Source organism: Ailuropoda melanoleuca, chromosome 3, assembly GCF_002007445.2.
Source record: "Ailuropoda melanoleuca isolate Jingjing chromosome 3, ASM200744v2, whole genome shotgun sequence".
Lineage (NCBI taxonomy): Eukaryota > Metazoa > Chordata > Mammalia > Carnivora > Ursidae > Ailuropoda > Ailuropoda melanoleuca.
In genome coordinates this window covers 63,394,978-63,412,139 of record NC_048220.1, presented here as the reverse complement: position 1 = coordinate 63,412,139, position 17,162 = coordinate 63,394,978, and the positions used below count along the sequence as shown (strand labels likewise).

Here is a 17,162-nt window from a genome sequence, read left to right as displayed (position 1 = left end):
GATCCCAGGACCCTGGGATCATGACCTGAGCCGAAGGCAGACACTTAATGGCTGAGCCACCCAGGTGCCCCAATACTGATGACTCTTAAACTTATTCCTAGACTTCACTTTTCTTTGACCCATACATACATTTATACTATACATACATTTTAAAATAAATTTTAATAATATAAAGGATATGTTGCACAAACTTGTAAATAATAATAATATAGACAATATTCCTTATTGTATATTCCACATAGCCTATCAGTTCTTGCAGAATTCTTTCATTGATTTTTGCCAAACTTTTGAATCTGTATTCAACCTATGGTTTCAACCGATGAGTAAGCATACTTCCATTATGAATGTTGGCTAATTCTTTTCATTATGACAGTAAGATGATATAGCTAAAGCACTCCACCGATTCTAGAACTCTCTCTGCTCCTGGATTATGTCAAGCTTGTTCCTATTTCAGGTCTTTTGCATTTACTCTTCCTCTTCTCTCATTCAGTTCTTCACAAGACTGGCTTCTGATTCCAGCTCAAGTGTCAGAGGTTTTTCCTGACCACCTGAACCAAGTAGCTTTACTTCAGCTACCCTCTATCCCTTTGTTCTCCTTTATTTTCTTCATAGGGATTTTGCAATTATCAGTTCTGAAAAGGTCAAGTATGTATCTCTGTATGTATTGTTTGAATGGATGATTCCCGCTTAAGGCAAAAAAACTGAAACAGTGCAAAAATATATCCAGGGGATTTCCACTTTCAGCAAGACGGAGCAGATAGATGTACTTTTCCAATTTATAGCTAAGGATTTCAGGATCCAATAAACAACATGGTGATGAGTTCCTTGGGTTTTCTTTTTGCCGAACATATACCAGAATCGGTGCTGGAGAAGCCAGCAGGCCTGGAAATACCAATGGGCACCTATAGAAAAAGGCCAAGCAAAAGCTGCTTCCTTGAGCCAAAGCACCAGAAAAAGGGAAGCCTAGTAAAACAGAAAACTTTTAGAAAAGAACCAATTTACTTTAGAAGAAACTATGGCCCCACCCTCATCCATGCCAGCAAAGACCAGGTGGGGAGACTAGACTTCATGTAATTATAGCTTTATCTTCTCATAGGCTGCCCTCCCTATAGACAAAATTTGTTAAGATTTCCAATCACATAGTTGCCCCCACTTCCTTGGAACCCTCAAAATCATAACCAAAGCAAAGTCCTTTCTCACACTCTCTAAGAGAGTTACCTCATGATGTTTGAAGGGGGGGGGAACCACAAAAATAAAATAACTCAACTTGTTCAACTACAGGTATTTCTGGTAGTTTTTGGCTGAAGAGGATCAACATTGTGAAGTGGCTGCAATCTCTTACTATTAATATTACTTTAAACTGGTAGTGTGTTATCTATACTGGTCTGAATTTTCTTTGATCTCACTTAATGATATATTCCAAAAATATTACATATAAATATCTACAGATCTGTCTTATTCTTTTTAACGGTTTATAATGATTCCATGCTATGGATGTAAGTTAATATATTTAACCTGTCTTCTGTTCATGGACAGTTAGTATTTTTCCCAATCTTTTTCCTTTCTTTTTCTTTTTTGAAAGAGAACTTTTTATTACTTTTATGTACAGAAAATTCAACAGCATACTCTTAGATCTGTTTGGTGGCCTGTTCTTTGGCCTTTGCCTCCTCCAACTTGGGAATGCAAACCACCTATTTTGGACCCAGGATGTTGCCTCCCCAGTGACAATGGATCGCATCATATTTGTCATTGTAATTGCTAGCTTTCGCCACCTTAGCCAGAGCTCTTTTGTCCTCTGAGTTAACCTGTGTGAAGGTGATAGTGGTGCAGGTCTTGTTGTGGACCAGACGCCACAGCCTGGCCTTCCCCCTTGATAATGAAGTAGGGAACCCCCATCTTACAACACAGGGCAGGCAGGAAGACAACCAACTCAATGGGATCCACACCATGTGCAATTACTACCAGCTGAGCCTTCTTGTTGTCCACCAAGGAGGTGACAGCATTAATCCTAGAACACACAACCAGTTTGCATGAGCACTCTGTGGGGACTGCTCGGTTCACAAAAGCAGCTCTACCATGGGCCAGCTGCGATTGAGGGTTAAAAAGCTCAAATTTTACTCTTCACAGTGATTCCATGTGAACCAATCTTTTTTTCATAAGCTGTAATGAACAGCTTTGCACATACTTTATGTACAAGTATATCTACAGAACAATTTCCAGGAAGTATAAGTGCTGGCTCAAAGTGTATTTTTTTTTTTTTGCCTTTTTTAAGATTTTATTTATTTATTTGACAGAGAGAGACAGCCAGCGAGAGAGGGAACACAGGCAGGGGGAGTGGGAGAGGAAGAAGCAGGCTCCCAGCGGAGGAGCCTGATGTGGGGCTCGATCCCAGGACTCTGGGATCATGCCCTGAGCCAAAGGCAGACGCTTATCGACTGAGCCACCCGGGTGCCTGCAAAGTGTATTTTAAATTTTGATACATATGATCTCCAAGGCTCTCCAAAAAGGTTCCCTAAATGACCTAACTTATCGACTGAGCCACCCGGGTGCCTGCAAAGTGTATTTTAAATTTTGATACATATGATCTCCAAGGCTCTCCAAAAAGGTTCCCTAAATGACCTAACTAGAAACAATGTTTAAGGAAGACTTTTCCTGCTAATTCTCCATAGTAAGTTTGTAATTCCAAACTTAGATCTTTGCAAATCCAGGAAGTGAAGACTGGTATCTCACTACAGTTTATTTTAGCATTTTCCTTATTTTTTAAAGAAGTTGAATAAGTCATATCTTTACAAACTATTTGTAGATCTTTTTATGTGAGCTGTCTTCTCATGTATAGTTGATGCCTGAACAACAATGGAGTTAGGGGCACTGCCATCCCTCCCATTGCTGTGCTGTTGAAAATCAACACAGAATTTTTGACTCTCACAAAACTTAATTCCTAATCGTTAAGTTGACCTTCTGTTGATCAGAAGCCTTACTGACATAAACAATCTATTAACACATATTTTATATGTTATATGTATTATATATTGTATTCTTATAATAAAGTAAGCTAGAGAAAAGAAAATGTTATTAAAAAACCATAAGGAAGAGAAAATACATTTATGGTATTTATTTTTTAAAAACCCACATATAAGTGGACCCCCACAGTTCAAACCTGTGTTATTTAATGGTCAACTGTATTTTAGGTCTGTTATAATACAGAAACATATTATGCATTAGATATTATAATATATATCATATAATACATTAATATTACATTATATAACATAACATACAACACATGTAATCTTTAACTTTCTTATGGTACACAGTATTTTATAGTCTATCAAATTTTCACTTGCAGTTTATTATTTAATTTAGAAATAAACATGTATTTCCTCACCCATCCTATGAAAGCTACTGTTGTGATTCTTAGTTTCTTTTATCTACATTCACAAAGTTTACCTTTACTTTAACGTTCAGATATTGACTGGTTTGAGCCCTAAATATAACTTTTTCAGTGTTTCCTTTCTCTTCTAGTCAGAGTTCCCACATTTTGCTCTTTAGTCAAAATACTCTTTTATATTTGTTTAATAGCCTAATTTATTCTCCCTCCCTCTGGATCTCCTTCTTCCCCCTCCCCCCTCTTTTTCCCTCTCTTTTCTTCATATCTAAACTGTTGCCACAGTAATCACTTCATATAATTAGATGCCCCAATTTGGGGAGGAGGGAGTATTTTTCAGGAACGTTATGATTTATTAAACTAGAAGAACAATTACTTCCCTCTTGCTCTTGATGTTGCCTGCCTATAGTACGTAGGTGGTAGCTAAATATAACCCTATTAAGTTTCACCTCTATCTTGTATTCAGGAGGATATTTAGTGCCTCATTACTAATGAGAATTCATAAAAAAAAAATACAAAATCCTTTGTTTTTGACTGCTGTGATAAGAACACCATTTGGATTCAAAGACATCCTATGAATCTATAAACATGAATATCTAAATATAACTTGTTTGGTTTTAAGAAATGTAAAGCCAGACAAAGAGGTTATGAAATTTCATCTCTAACCAAAGCTCACAAAAGCTGGTTACCAGACCATGGCTGGTTACTGAATATTTTGATTTGAAGAATAGATCTGAGATTAATAAATCATTTTCAATTTTATGCAATGCTTCATAAGAAAGCTTTCAACCCATCAAAATAATTCAAATGCTAGGTTGCTTACTTTTTAAGTGGAAAGCAGCCTCTTCATACGGACTTATAGATTCTACTTCATTTTCATTATATTTTTCAGCATATTTCTGTCTTGAGTATTTTGCTCTTTCTAGTCAACAGTACTGCAGTCTACCTGTATTCATTGCTCAAAGCACGAAGTGCGCGTAATCTTAGACCTAAATGTGACTCACTGTAAGGTCCTTCAGCTCTGGGCACAAGAGGCCTCTGCTGAGAGCCCCATGCTTTGGAACACATTCTGGCCCTTTTATGCTACATTCCACATGAGGTGAAGAGTCCCAGGCACCTTAGGAGATACAACCACCTGAAGGGTAGCAAAATGGTCTACCTCAAAATATGCCTCTTTGACATAAAAAGTATTTTGAGCTGAATGCAAGGACAATGCCATTGGAAAGCACAGCCCAAGCATAATGGTGGCCAAATGGCTGCTATTTGCCAAAGGTGAGAATGGAGCTTGGATTTTCAGGCTGGAGTATCCACCCATGTACACCGGAGGCCCCTCCTAGTGTGGGACAGAAGTGCAAGAAGAAAGAAAAGGCCAACTTGGTCTGGCTCTTCCCACGTTACCAGAATTTAGTGTGGAACACCAAGGAATCAGAATTCTAATTTCAAACCTAGACTTCAGGTCATTATGAAGCCGTATTTGTCAAAGTAGGAGGATAGAACATATTTTATTTAATAGCTTATTAGCTTGATGTATGAATTTAAAATATTTATACATAAGCTATATGAGGCCTCATTTGCACTAGCCCCCACAGATGTTAAGGAAGTGCCTAGGTTCCTTAACCTCCACTGGGTCTTTTATTCTGACTCCAGATTATTCTATTTTTCAAGCTATTTGTGAAGGGTAATTTTCAGCAACTCTAGTTCTTTTTAAAGGGGAACTAGCATTCATCAATTGTCTTATGTGAGTACTTTATATACATTAGCTTATTTAATCTTCTTAGCAACTCTGTAAGGTGCGTGGAATCCCTATCACAGGGATGAGGAAACTCAAGAAGTAAAGTAAGTTGCCCAGATGTCAAAGTAAATGAAACAGTTAATTGGCTTCATCAAGCCTCTACTCTACCTCTTGTTATCCCTTCCCCACAGCTCCTCTTCTAGTGGATATCCTTACTTTATATTTTCCTAAGGAGACGGAGATAAGGTCTGTGAAAATCCCTAAATTATCTTCTATTTTACAGTCCTTTAGTTTCTTATTCTCTTAGATAATTCTCCATTTTTTACTCCAAGACGTCTTTATCAACTTTCTCTTCTCTTCCTTCACTCCCCTCTTCAACCTGTACCTCTCCACTGGCTTCTTTTCCCCTAATAAAGCTTTCCCTATTCTAAAAGAATTTTAAAAACAAACTTCTTTTACTTGTTGATATCTTTATTAATTCCTCAATTTTATGCTTGTCTTCACAGATTTCTTCAAAGTGAAGTTAATTCTCACTGCTTCATCATTCATTTACCTTTTACAATCTAGACTATTTTCCTTAACTGTGCAAAAATTACAAAGTCCTTGTGAGAAATTAATATTTTTGATGGATAACCTACCTAGCAAAACGCAGAAAGTACAATCATTTTAAGTACAGTTAGATAATTTTTATGTGTGCATAAACCCTTGAAACCATCATGCAGATCAAGGTATAGAGCATTTCTAACACCCTCTAAAGTTCTTTTATGTTCTTTTTCAGTATAAACCACCACTACTACCCCATTCCTGCCTACCCAGAGGTAACCACGATTCTGAGAACTATAAACATTGATTAGATATGCCAGTTGTTGAACTTTATATAGATGGAATCATGTACAACATACTCATTTGTATGTACTCTTTTGTATCTGACTTATTTCACTGAAAACAATATCCATGAGTATCAATCTTATCGTTGATGTTACCCTTAGTTATGTGTGGTTTTTTTCTTTATCACTGGTAGTATTCCTTTATATGAGTATACCTCTGGTTGTCCTTTTACATGTTAATGGAAATTTGGGGTGTTTCCAGTATGGGATTATTATGAATAACGCTGAAACCAACATTCTTGTGAAAGTTTTCTGGGGGAACATATACCACTACTCTTGGATATATATCTAGGAGTGAAATTGCTGTGTCATAAGGTAAGTGAATGTTTTAACATTAGTGGAGACAATCTTACAAAGTGGATCTATTATTTTACATTCCTATCAGCAGTCTTTGACTGTTGGTCCATATCCTTTGCCACAATGTGATATTATTAGTCTTTTTTAAAATGTTTTATTTATTGTAATATTAGCCATTTTGGTGTATTTGCAATAATATTCATTGTGGTTTTACCTTGTATTTTCCTGATAACAAATGATGTTGAGCATCTTTTCATATGCTTATTGGCCATTTAGATATCCATTTTTGCAAATTCCTTATTTGAATCTTTTATCCAATGTTCTTATTGGGCTTTCAGTTTTTTTATAATTGATTTGTAATGTTTTATCAGATATACATATTGTAAATGTTTTCTTCCCCTCCATGGCTTGACTTTTTACTGTTCGAATGGTGTCTTTGATGAGCAGAAATTTTTAATTCTGAAGAAGTAAATTTATCAGTTTTTATTTTTATGATTAACGCTTTTTAAGTCCTGCTTAAGAAATCTTATCGGCCTCAAACTCATGGAGATATACTACATTTTCTTTTAGAAACTTTATAAGTTTTTCTTTCACAAAGAAATCCATTATCCATCTCAAGTTAATTTTTGTTGGTGAGAGATAGGGATCATGTCCATTTCTTTTTTGTGTGATGTCTGGTTGTTACAGCACCATTTATCGCAAGGTCTTTTTTCATTGACTTGTATTGGTGTCTTTATAATGAATCAGCTTACTGTAGGAGTAGGTCTATTCTATTGATATATTTTTCTATCCTTTCTCCAATGTCATACTCTCTTAATCATTGTGATTTACTAAGTTTGAAAAACAGAAGCCTTTCTCAAACCTTACTCCTGCTCATTTTCTGTGCACTACTTGAATTTGCCTACCATTCACATTTTTCGTAGGGAAAAACAGGCATAGGAATCAGGCAAATTTGTCTTTAAAATATAGCTCCATCACCACATGATGGTGATGTGGGATCATATAAAAGTTTAAGAAAACCTATCCAAAACTTGGAAATAATGCCAAAGGATGGCTGTATGTTATTCTGGAATATTGCTTAATAGTTCTACCCAGTGAGAATTTAGTTCTCTAGGAAGTTTACCTTTGTTAGTTGCTACTGATTAGAGCTAAGACTGTGTAATATGTTAACTTGTAGATTTTTGCCCTCTAGAAATACAAAACCTTCCTGTTTGGTAGAGAATGCAACTCCAAAGGCTACAGTTTATTTTGACTTGCAGGGCATTTACTTGTATGACATTGTAATTTAGCCAACTTTTTTCAGCATGCTTTTTGTGACTGCCTGGGTATACTGAGTTTTTCTATTTTTTCTGTGAACCAGCTTTATCACCTCCTAGTTTCCTCATTAAAAAGTTAAATAGATCTTAGGGGTGCCTGGGTGGCTGAGTCGGTTAAGTGCCCAACTCTTGATTTCGGCTCAGGTTACAATCTCAGGATGTTAGATTGAGGCCCACGTTGGGCTATGTACTTGGCATGAAGCATGCTTAAGATTCTCTTGCTCCGGGGCGCCTGGGTGGCACAGCGGTTAAGCGTCTGCCTTCAGCTCAGGGCGTGATCCCAGCATTGTGGGATCGAGCCCCACATCAGGCTCCTCCGCTAGGAGCCTGCTTCTTCCTCTCCCACTCCCCCTGCTTGTGTTTCCCTCTCTCGCTGGCTGTCTCTATCTCTGTCGAATAAATAAATAAAATCTTTAAAAAAAAAAAAAAAGATTCTCTTGCTCCCTCTGCCCCTCCCTCCACCTCTCTTCTTCTGAAAAAAAGTTAAATAGATCTTAAAAACATATTCATTCTATATTTGTATAATATTCATATATTTAAATTTTGAAAATTATGCTGTGACAATAATGAGGAGTTTAATATTATTCCAAGGAGTTAAACAAACTGGGTGACTGGTGATGCCTTTATCCAGGATGGAGAATACATAAGTATTTTAGAAGAAGATAATTATTTTTGTTCTGGTATATTCTTTTCCATTATGATGGAAATGCATGACACAAGTGGAAATCTAGGTTTGAAGACTGCGAGTAGAGGGTAAGTGGAAAAAATTTTGCGCAGCTTTGGAGTCATCATTATGTAGGTGATTGCTGAAATTTAGGAGGTGAGAGTGCTTAGGAATAGTATGAAACTATTAAGAACATCATTCTGAAAACAAACAAACAATTGGGGAGGAGATAAAGAAAAGCCATCAAAGGAAACTATGAAGGAGTAGTAAAAAGCAGCCATGAGAGCAATTTTAAGAAGTGGCCAACACGCGAATGCAACCCAAGGGATGACAGGATGAGAACTAAAGAGAAGCAATTGAACTGAGCAATTAAGAAGTCTTTGGTGACCTAGTAAAAGCACTTCCAGTAGAGAGGTGAATGTAAGTCAGATTTGCTGTGGGTTGAGAGAAAATGAGATATGAGGAAATGGATGCTGTGAATATAGATTAATGTTTCAGGAAGTTTGGTTCTAAAACCGAAATAACATCACAATAATTCACTGCTTAAAACCTGCTGATGGATTTCCATTACACTTGAAATAAAATTTAACCCTCATCATGAACTACTACATTCTATATAATTAGGACAGTACTTATCAGTCCGACTTCTTGGACCATTCTGCCACTCTCATTATACTTCAAACTTACTGATTTCTTTCCTTTCCTTGATTATGCCAACCTTGTTCCTAACTCAGGGCCTTTGCTTTGCCATTTCCTTTTTCTGGCATACTCTCCCTTCAGACTTTTGCAAGGCTTGTGCAACAATAAGGAAGTTATACTGGTCAGTTCTTCCTCTGTGAGAAGTATAGTTAATGCCTTTCAGCTGCCATATTTTTAGATCTACTCACACTGAGGCCACGTTTACCCTGGGCTGAATCTAGGTGACGACTGAGTACAGAACAGATACTAGAGTTCAGTTATTCCTGCCTAACACAGGACTCCTCACAAGAGGGACATTTTTGTTCTGGGTCTCCTCATTGGCCTAAGATTTTCTTGCAGCTACATTGTACTCTGAAGCTCTTCCTACCCAGTCCTCCTTCTTTCCTGCTTTCCTTTCCCAGGTCGTCAGGACTGTATTGCAGTTTGAAGACTCTCCTGTCTTCTGCTTACCACACCTTTATTCTTCACAGATGTTTCCTAGTCTCTTTCATGACTGATCCTACCTTGTCATCTCCAATTCAGAGGATCTAAACTGACACAGTGGCAGTCATTTAATATCACAGCTCAAAAGTCACTTTATCATAGACCTTCTTAATGCTATAGTACTCAACCCATGATCAGCTGCTATCTCATTGCCCTCTCTTCTTTTCTACATAGAACTGATCATTGTACCTTTTAAGTTTTTAAACTGATTTTTATATGCTGACTAAAGTAAATTACAGACATTTTGAATGACTAAAGTAAATTATAGACATTTACAGAAATTTTGAATATTTCACCTCAAACACTTTAGTTTGCATCTCTAAAAAGGAGAATATTTTCATAAATGGATAAAATATTATTAAAATGCCTGATGAAATTAATAGTGATTTCTTCATAACATCTAATTCCCTGTCCATATTCAAATTCTTCAATTTGAATGGAGACTTTCAAATTGTTAATGTCTCCATAATGCCTTTTACAGCTACTTTGTCCAAACCATGCCTTAATCCAGGACAAGACATTCTATCTGGGTGTATTGTATTTTAAGTCCCTTTTAATCCAGGTCAATCCCTTTTTTCATGCACTGACATATTGAAGAGAATGGCCAGTTGTCCTATAGAATGTGTTACTTTCTGGATTTGTCTGATTGTTTCCCCATAGTGTCTTTTTAAAAAATTTTTTGGAACTGGTTTCCCTATCTCCTACATTTCCTATACATGAGAAATCAGATATTAAGATTTAATTAAATTCAAGTTAAATATTTTTGGCTAAAAGATCGAAGGTCAGATTGAGTACTTCATATTGAATTATATAAGCAGACATATACTATCTGGTAATACTCCAATTGGTGATGATAACTTAGACCATTAGATTAGACTGGTGACACCCTGTGACAAAATTACATTTTCTCCCTTGGGACCAGAAAATGTGTGCTGTGTGGTGTTACTTCAGAAATGTATGAATGTCCATCTCCAGAACTCTTTTCATCTTGTGTAGGTGAAACCCTGTCCCCATGTCCCACTGTCCCTCCCCCAGCCCCTGGCGACCACCAGCCTACTTTCTGTCTCTGAATCTGACGACTCCAGGGACCTCATATACGTGGAATCATTCAGTATTTGTCCTTTCGTGACTGGCTCATTTCACTGAGAACCTTGTCCTCAAGGTTCATCCAAGTTGTAGCCTGTGTCACAGTTTCCTTCTGACCCTCAAAGTCCCCTTCCCCTGTTTCCTCTGACTAGAATGATGTGATTTCTATTATTACTTCATGAGAGAAAAGAAATGGGGAACTCACCCTCTAGCAGGATGCATCTCCCAAGTTCTGGCGCTCCATAATTGGCCTGCTTTTGTTCACTTTTCACAGTCCTCAGAGAGTTGTCTGTTTTTCCCAAAGATTTTAGCTGTAATTAGCAAGAGCAACAGGTTTCACCAGAGCAGAACCGGAACTTTTTCACCAAATTTCAATTTAAAATGTTTTCACTTTATTTTTGTAATTTTCATATGAATCTGATGGTAATGGAAGTCTTCCTTCATTGTAGTTTTCCTTCATAGTAGTTTAGACTTCGAGTTTTACAAATGTGTGTGAAACAAATAATAATAAATAATAAATAAATAATAAATCATTCATAAAATAGTTCCGAGAGTAAGATCAGCTATGTATGAGTGAAAAAATGTAAACTTTCAGAACATTCATAAACTTAATTTCTGTTGAAATTGAGAATCCTGATGTTGTAATAACCAACAGTGCAGATACTATAATGACCACATATGTCATATAAACACGAAAACATTAAACACATGATTATAAGACTTACACCATGAGCAAAGATCAAAAATACTTAAAAAAGAAACCAGATACATATGCATGAGGGTGAGTTTCCCATTTCTTGGCTCTCATGGATTTTTTTCTCCTGAGTTGGCCTGGCAGTAGTAATAGAAACCATATACCTCTGGCCAGTGGATACAGGAAACGAGTGTGGGAGGGAATTCCAGAGGAGAGAACCAGAAAAGGGGTCCTAATTCTATGTGGGTCTCTGCAGGTGTCCCAGCCTAATCCTTGAGCATATACGGCACACATATAAACAACAGAGCTACTTGATCTCATACACAGAATCTCAACTAGACATATAGGCTGACCGACTCAAACCAGGTCGATTGCCTTCTACAGCAAAGTAACATCTCAAGAGGCATATACCAGGACCGAGAACACAACATAACATTCACAATGTCTAAATATAATTCCAAATGACTCAATATACAAAGTATCAGGAAAATGTGACCAATTCTAAGGGGTGAACACAATCAATGGATGCCAAACATATTCTACAGATGTTGAAAATATATTGCTAAGTAGTCACTTGGTTTGTGGTCATTTGTTATGGCAACCCTAGAAATCTACTAGGGTTTTCTTCTGATGTGTAATAAAGTGTGACTCAGTGAAAAAAAAAAAAAGAAACGTATGAAGATACAGCTCTCCATCACAATCAATTATTATACCATTTTTAATACTGTTATCTTAACTCAAACTCCATGCTTTTGTTTGTATGTTTACTTTACTTAATGTAGTCTTCTGCTATAGAGAAATGTTCCACTGTCATACGGTAGAATCTGTCAATCTTTACTTATTGTATTAGTCTTCTAGGTCTGCCATAACAAAATACCACAGACTTGGTGGGTAAACAACAGGAATTTGTTTTCTCACAGTTTTGGAGGCTGGAAGTTCAAAAACAAGGTGCCACCTGGGTTTTTCTGGAGCCCTCTCCTTGGCTTGCAGATAGCTGCCTTCTTCCTCTGCTCTCATACAGCCTTTATTTTGTGGGTGCATATCCTTTGGTGTTTCTACTTCTTATAAAGACACCACTCCTGTTGAATTAGAGCCCCCCCTCTTAAGATTTCATTTAACCTTAATTACTTTTTTTTTAAAGATTTTATTCATTTATTTGAGAAAGAGAGAAAGAGAGACACATCATGAGTGTGGGGAGGAGCAGAGGGAGAGGGAGAAGCAGACTCCCCGCTCACTTGGCAGGGAGCCATACTTGGGGCTCTATCCCAGGATCCTGAGATCATGACCTGAGCCAAAGTCGCAGTGCTCCAAGCAACTTAGCCATCCACGTGCTCCAAGATTGGACATTTTAATACCAGAAAGAAAACCATAACTATAAAAATGGGACTTAGTCCTATAATCAACATGAAAAGAAATCAAGAAAATGACTGAAAAGAAAGCTGTAAGATATGTCCCAAACATAAAGCAACAGGAAAGAGAAATTTGATAAAATACACTTGAAAGCAGTGACTGGAGAAAAAGAGAATGAGCTTTTTTCCATTTGGAACAGGTCAAGGTCTGCGCAATAAACAGGTTCGTTATATTATGAAAAATAATAATCCCTTATCCTCCAAGTATTTTGCAAATATTTTTCCTACTTCATTATTTGCTTTCATTTATTTTTTTAAAGATGTATTTATTTATTTATTTATTTATTTGGGGGGGGTGGGCAGAGGGAGAGAATCTCAAGCCAGAGGCCAGAGCCTGATGCAGGGCTCAATCCCACAACCCCAAGATCATGACCTGAGCTGAAATCAAGAGTCAGATGCTCAGCTGACTGAGCCACCCAGGTGCCCCTGTCTTTAATTTTTTTTTTAACCTTGACATTTCTGTTCTTCATTGGTTTTATTATCATATTTGTTTTCATTGCGAGGGTTTTTCTTTTCTTTTTTTTTTTTTTAAGATTTTATTTATTTATTTGACAGAGATAGAGACAGCCAGCGAGAGAGGGAACACAAGCAGGGGGAGTGGGAGAGGGAGAAGCAGGCTCATAGCGGAAGAGCCTGATGTGGGGCTCGATCCCACAACGCCGGGATCACGCCCTGAGCTGAAGGCAGACGCTTAACGACTGAGCCACCCAGGCGCCCCAAGGGGGGGGGTTTTCTTTTTAATTGTGGTAAATATATGTATACATTGTACTCTTAAAATTATATATATAATTATACATTATGCTGTATATAATCTTATATATTTATATTATACTTATTTATATAAAAATAAGAGTGAAATAAATATTAGAATACCCCTAGATTACACAATCTGGAAGACAACTCTTGAAGTATATACAACGACTGAACTTTCTGAAATCCTTATTACATTCTCACACTTGGTTTTTGTCTTGAAAAGGAATGGAATTCTAAGTTCAAAATAATGTCCCCTTACAATTTTGAAGTTATTATCTTCCAAAGTCTAACATTTCTGATGAGAAATCTGATGCTAGTTCAATTATTTTCTTTCATAAGAGAGCAGATTTGCCCCTGGAAGATAATGTTTTTATTTTTAATGGTCTGAAATGTCTTATTGATATGTGGTTCCTTTTACCATTTTAGTTTGCTTAATACTATGTGTGTCCTATCAATCTAAGAACTTGTACTGACCTTTAGTTCCCTGAAATTTTTCTTCAATTATATATTTGATATTTTTCTGCCTTTCCTCCATTGTTGCTGTTTCTGGAATTCCTATTAGTCATATCATGGATCTATTGGATAAATCCTTCATGTTTTTTCAGTGTTTCCATGTTTTTGTCTGAATGCTCTAAGTTCTGGAGTATTTCAATTAAATCACCTCATCATTCTATTAAATTTTTTATTTTGTCAATCATGTTTATTTTCAACAGTCTTTCATTATTCTTGGAATGTTTCTCTTTCAGAGTATGCTGTTCTCTTAAACAGTATTTTCTTGACTACCTCTTAGGAAGCTTAATATTATTAATATACTATGAGTTTATTTTGCTTCCTAAGCTGACTCTGAGCCTTCCTAGATAGTTGTTTTCCTTAGTTTATCATTCATGCTGTTGACTTTCTTCTTATCTCTGACAGTTTTTGATTCTTCATTCATTTTTAAGAATGGGATTCTAGACCGATGTGAAGAGAGACAATACTGGGGAGGGGAATCTGGAAGAATTCAAGTGCAGTGGTTTCCTAAAGAGCTTTTAAGTTTTGTATTCAGCCGTCTTCTCATTTCCACCCTCTACTGTGCCAGACAACTCTAAGCCTAGGGTCTCTCTGGGACTCTGTCAGGCAGATCAGCTCTCTGTGAAGCTTTAATCACCTGCAAATTCTAAGGAGTTGATACTTTTTTTTTTAAGGTTATGTATTTATTTCAGAGAGAGAGAGACAGTGTGAGCATGAGCAGGGGCAAGGGAAAGATTGAGAAGCAGACTCTCCACTGAGCAGGGAGCCTGATGTAGGACTCGATTCAAGGACCCTGGGATCATGACCTGAGCCAAAGGCAGACACTTAACTGACTGAGCCACCCAGGCACCTCAAGGAGTTGACACTTTGATGATCTGTCTCATTTGTCAAGAGGCTTCCATGTTTCTTTTGATCTTTCAGATATTTTTTGAAATACCTTCTCTGTTTGTGGGAGCTCTCCAGATCACTTTAGTATTAGAAATTATTTCTCAACTATTGTTTTATTAAGGATTCGGAAGGAAGAGTAAACAAATACTAATGCTACTATCTTCTTAAACCACAAATTCTATCTACTTTTGGCTCTGGCTCTGGATTTACTATTTTGATTACAATAGTAGCAAATACATTTTAATATCTTATAGAGCAATTTTTGTATTACTATTCCTCTTTGCCATTTTGTAACTTATTTTTAAGCAATTATTTTTGAGATGATCATTAGAACAATTTTTATTATGTTCAAGAAAAAAATGAGGGCACCTAGGTGCTCAGTCTGTTAAGCGTCTGCCTTTGGCTCAGGTCATTATCTCAGGATACTGGGATCAAGCCCCATGTTGGGCTCCCTGCTCAGAGGGGAGTCTGCTTTTCCCTTTCCCTCTGTTCCCACCCTCACAGCTCATATATACACGCTTGCTCTCTCTCTCAAATAAATAAAATCTTAAAAAAATTTTTTTTAAATGGAGAATTTTCATTTTGATTAAATTTACAGATGAATCTAGGGTATAATCAACATTTTTACAATACTGAATCTCCCATCTAGAACAGCTTGTCAATTTATTCAAATCTCACATCCTTTAGTAAAATGTTGTGATTTTCTACCTACTGATTCTACAGATTTCCTTTTAAGTTTACTTGTAGGAATTTCATATTGCTGTTATTATTTTAGCTTATAATTGCTTGTTGATTTTGCAAATTTTTCTGAAAATCAGCTACTTTACTGAATTCTTTTTTTCCATTCTAATAGTCTGATACTCTTGGATTTTGCCAGGTAATCATATTAGTCATGTTAATTTTATATATCACCTCTTTTTCTTGTTTTCTTACATCATTGATTAGAATTTCAGAGACAGTGTTGATAACAATTTAATGGTGTTTGTGGTAGAGCTGCAAATCTCCTGTCTTTAGGAATAGATGATCTGACCCTAAGTTTTAGCATGGCACACAGTTTTTCACCTAGAGATTTCTTTTTCTAGTCTCTCTTGTAGCAAGGAGTAGACCAGTCACTAATTTTCACTACCATGCAGAAGTGATATATAAACTTTCCTGTCATTCCCTTAGCAGGATATCCTGCTGGAAACATTAATTAAACATTTAAAAATCTATTTCCCCAAATTATTTGCCAACAAAACACATTCTTCATGAAATGACCATAAACATCCCACAAAATTCTAGTGTTGCAGGTACCAGCTTTAAGAAACACTAGCATTTTTTTTTTTTTTTGACAGAGAGAGAGAGAGAGACAGACACAGAGAGAGAACAAGCAGTGGGGCAGCAGCGGGAGAGGGAGAAGCAGGCTCTCTGCCAAGGAGGGAGCCCAATGTGGGGCTCAATCCCAGGACCCTGGGATATGACCTGAGCCGAAGACAGACTCTTAACCGACTGAGCCACCCAGGTGCCCCAACACTGGCATTTTTCAAATATGCTGTTCAAGTTAAAAATGCACCTTCTACATCTGTTTTATTAATATACATTTTATTAGAAATGGACTTTGAATATTCTCCAGCACCTTTTCAGATACTGAGCTTATCTCCTTAACACAGAATTATGATTAATTAATACAGATTGGTATTTTGAACTATCTTTGCATTTTAAAAATAAACTCTATTTGGTTATAGTGAAATGTTCCTTTAAGACAATACCAAATTGATTTTTCCAACATCTAAAATGTTTGCACGTATGTTCACTGATGAACATCAAATATGAGCCAGGCACATAGAACAGGGAACAACATGCACTTTCCTCATGGAGCATACAGTCAGTGATTTTAAATGCTTTTTAGGATTTTAAATACTTTTAATGTTTTCTGTGCTAGCTTCACATCAGGTAGAACATTTAAGAAGTTCTCCATCATGCTTTGAGTTTAAAGCACAAGAATTAGTTCCTCAGAAATTTTTATGAATTCAAAGTTGTTGTTGTTTTGGTTTTTTGTTTTGTTTTTTAGTAATCTCTACAGCCAATGTGGGGCTTGAACCCACGACCCCAAGGTCAAAAGTTGTCTGCCCCTCATGAATTTTTAACTCACCCATAATTCTGAGTGGGCTGGATGCCTTTTTATTTTATGGCATGGAATTCTGGCATCATCATATCATTCAGCCCTATCTATAGTTATTGACCTAATTCAGTTTTCTTTTTTCAATCATCTGTTTCCTTTGGAAAGTGACTATTTCATTTTGATATTAACATTAATTGGCAGCATTAAGTTGTATGAAGTATTTTAATAGTTTGTAAAGCTCCCTCTTATTATTTTTTT

The 17,162-nt window shown here is 36.6% G+C and overlaps 1 protein-coding gene across 4 annotated transcripts in view; it reads right to left on the bottom strand.

Moving 5' to 3' along the window:
* Positions 1 to 17,162, bottom strand: part of POLR3G (RNA polymerase III subunit G) — a 100,023-nt gene that overhangs the window by 81,332 nt on the left and 1,529 nt on the right. For 3 of the 4 annotated variants that reach the window (XM_019806498.2, XM_019806509.2, XM_019806505.2), the window contains exon 2: positions 10,755 to 10,860. The exons of the other annotated variant lie outside the window; for it this stretch is intronic. The gene's annotated coding sequence lies outside the window, so the exon portion shown is untranslated. The remainder of the gene's footprint in view (positions 1 to 10,754; positions 10,861 to 17,162) is intronic. 4 annotated transcript variants of the gene reach the window in all.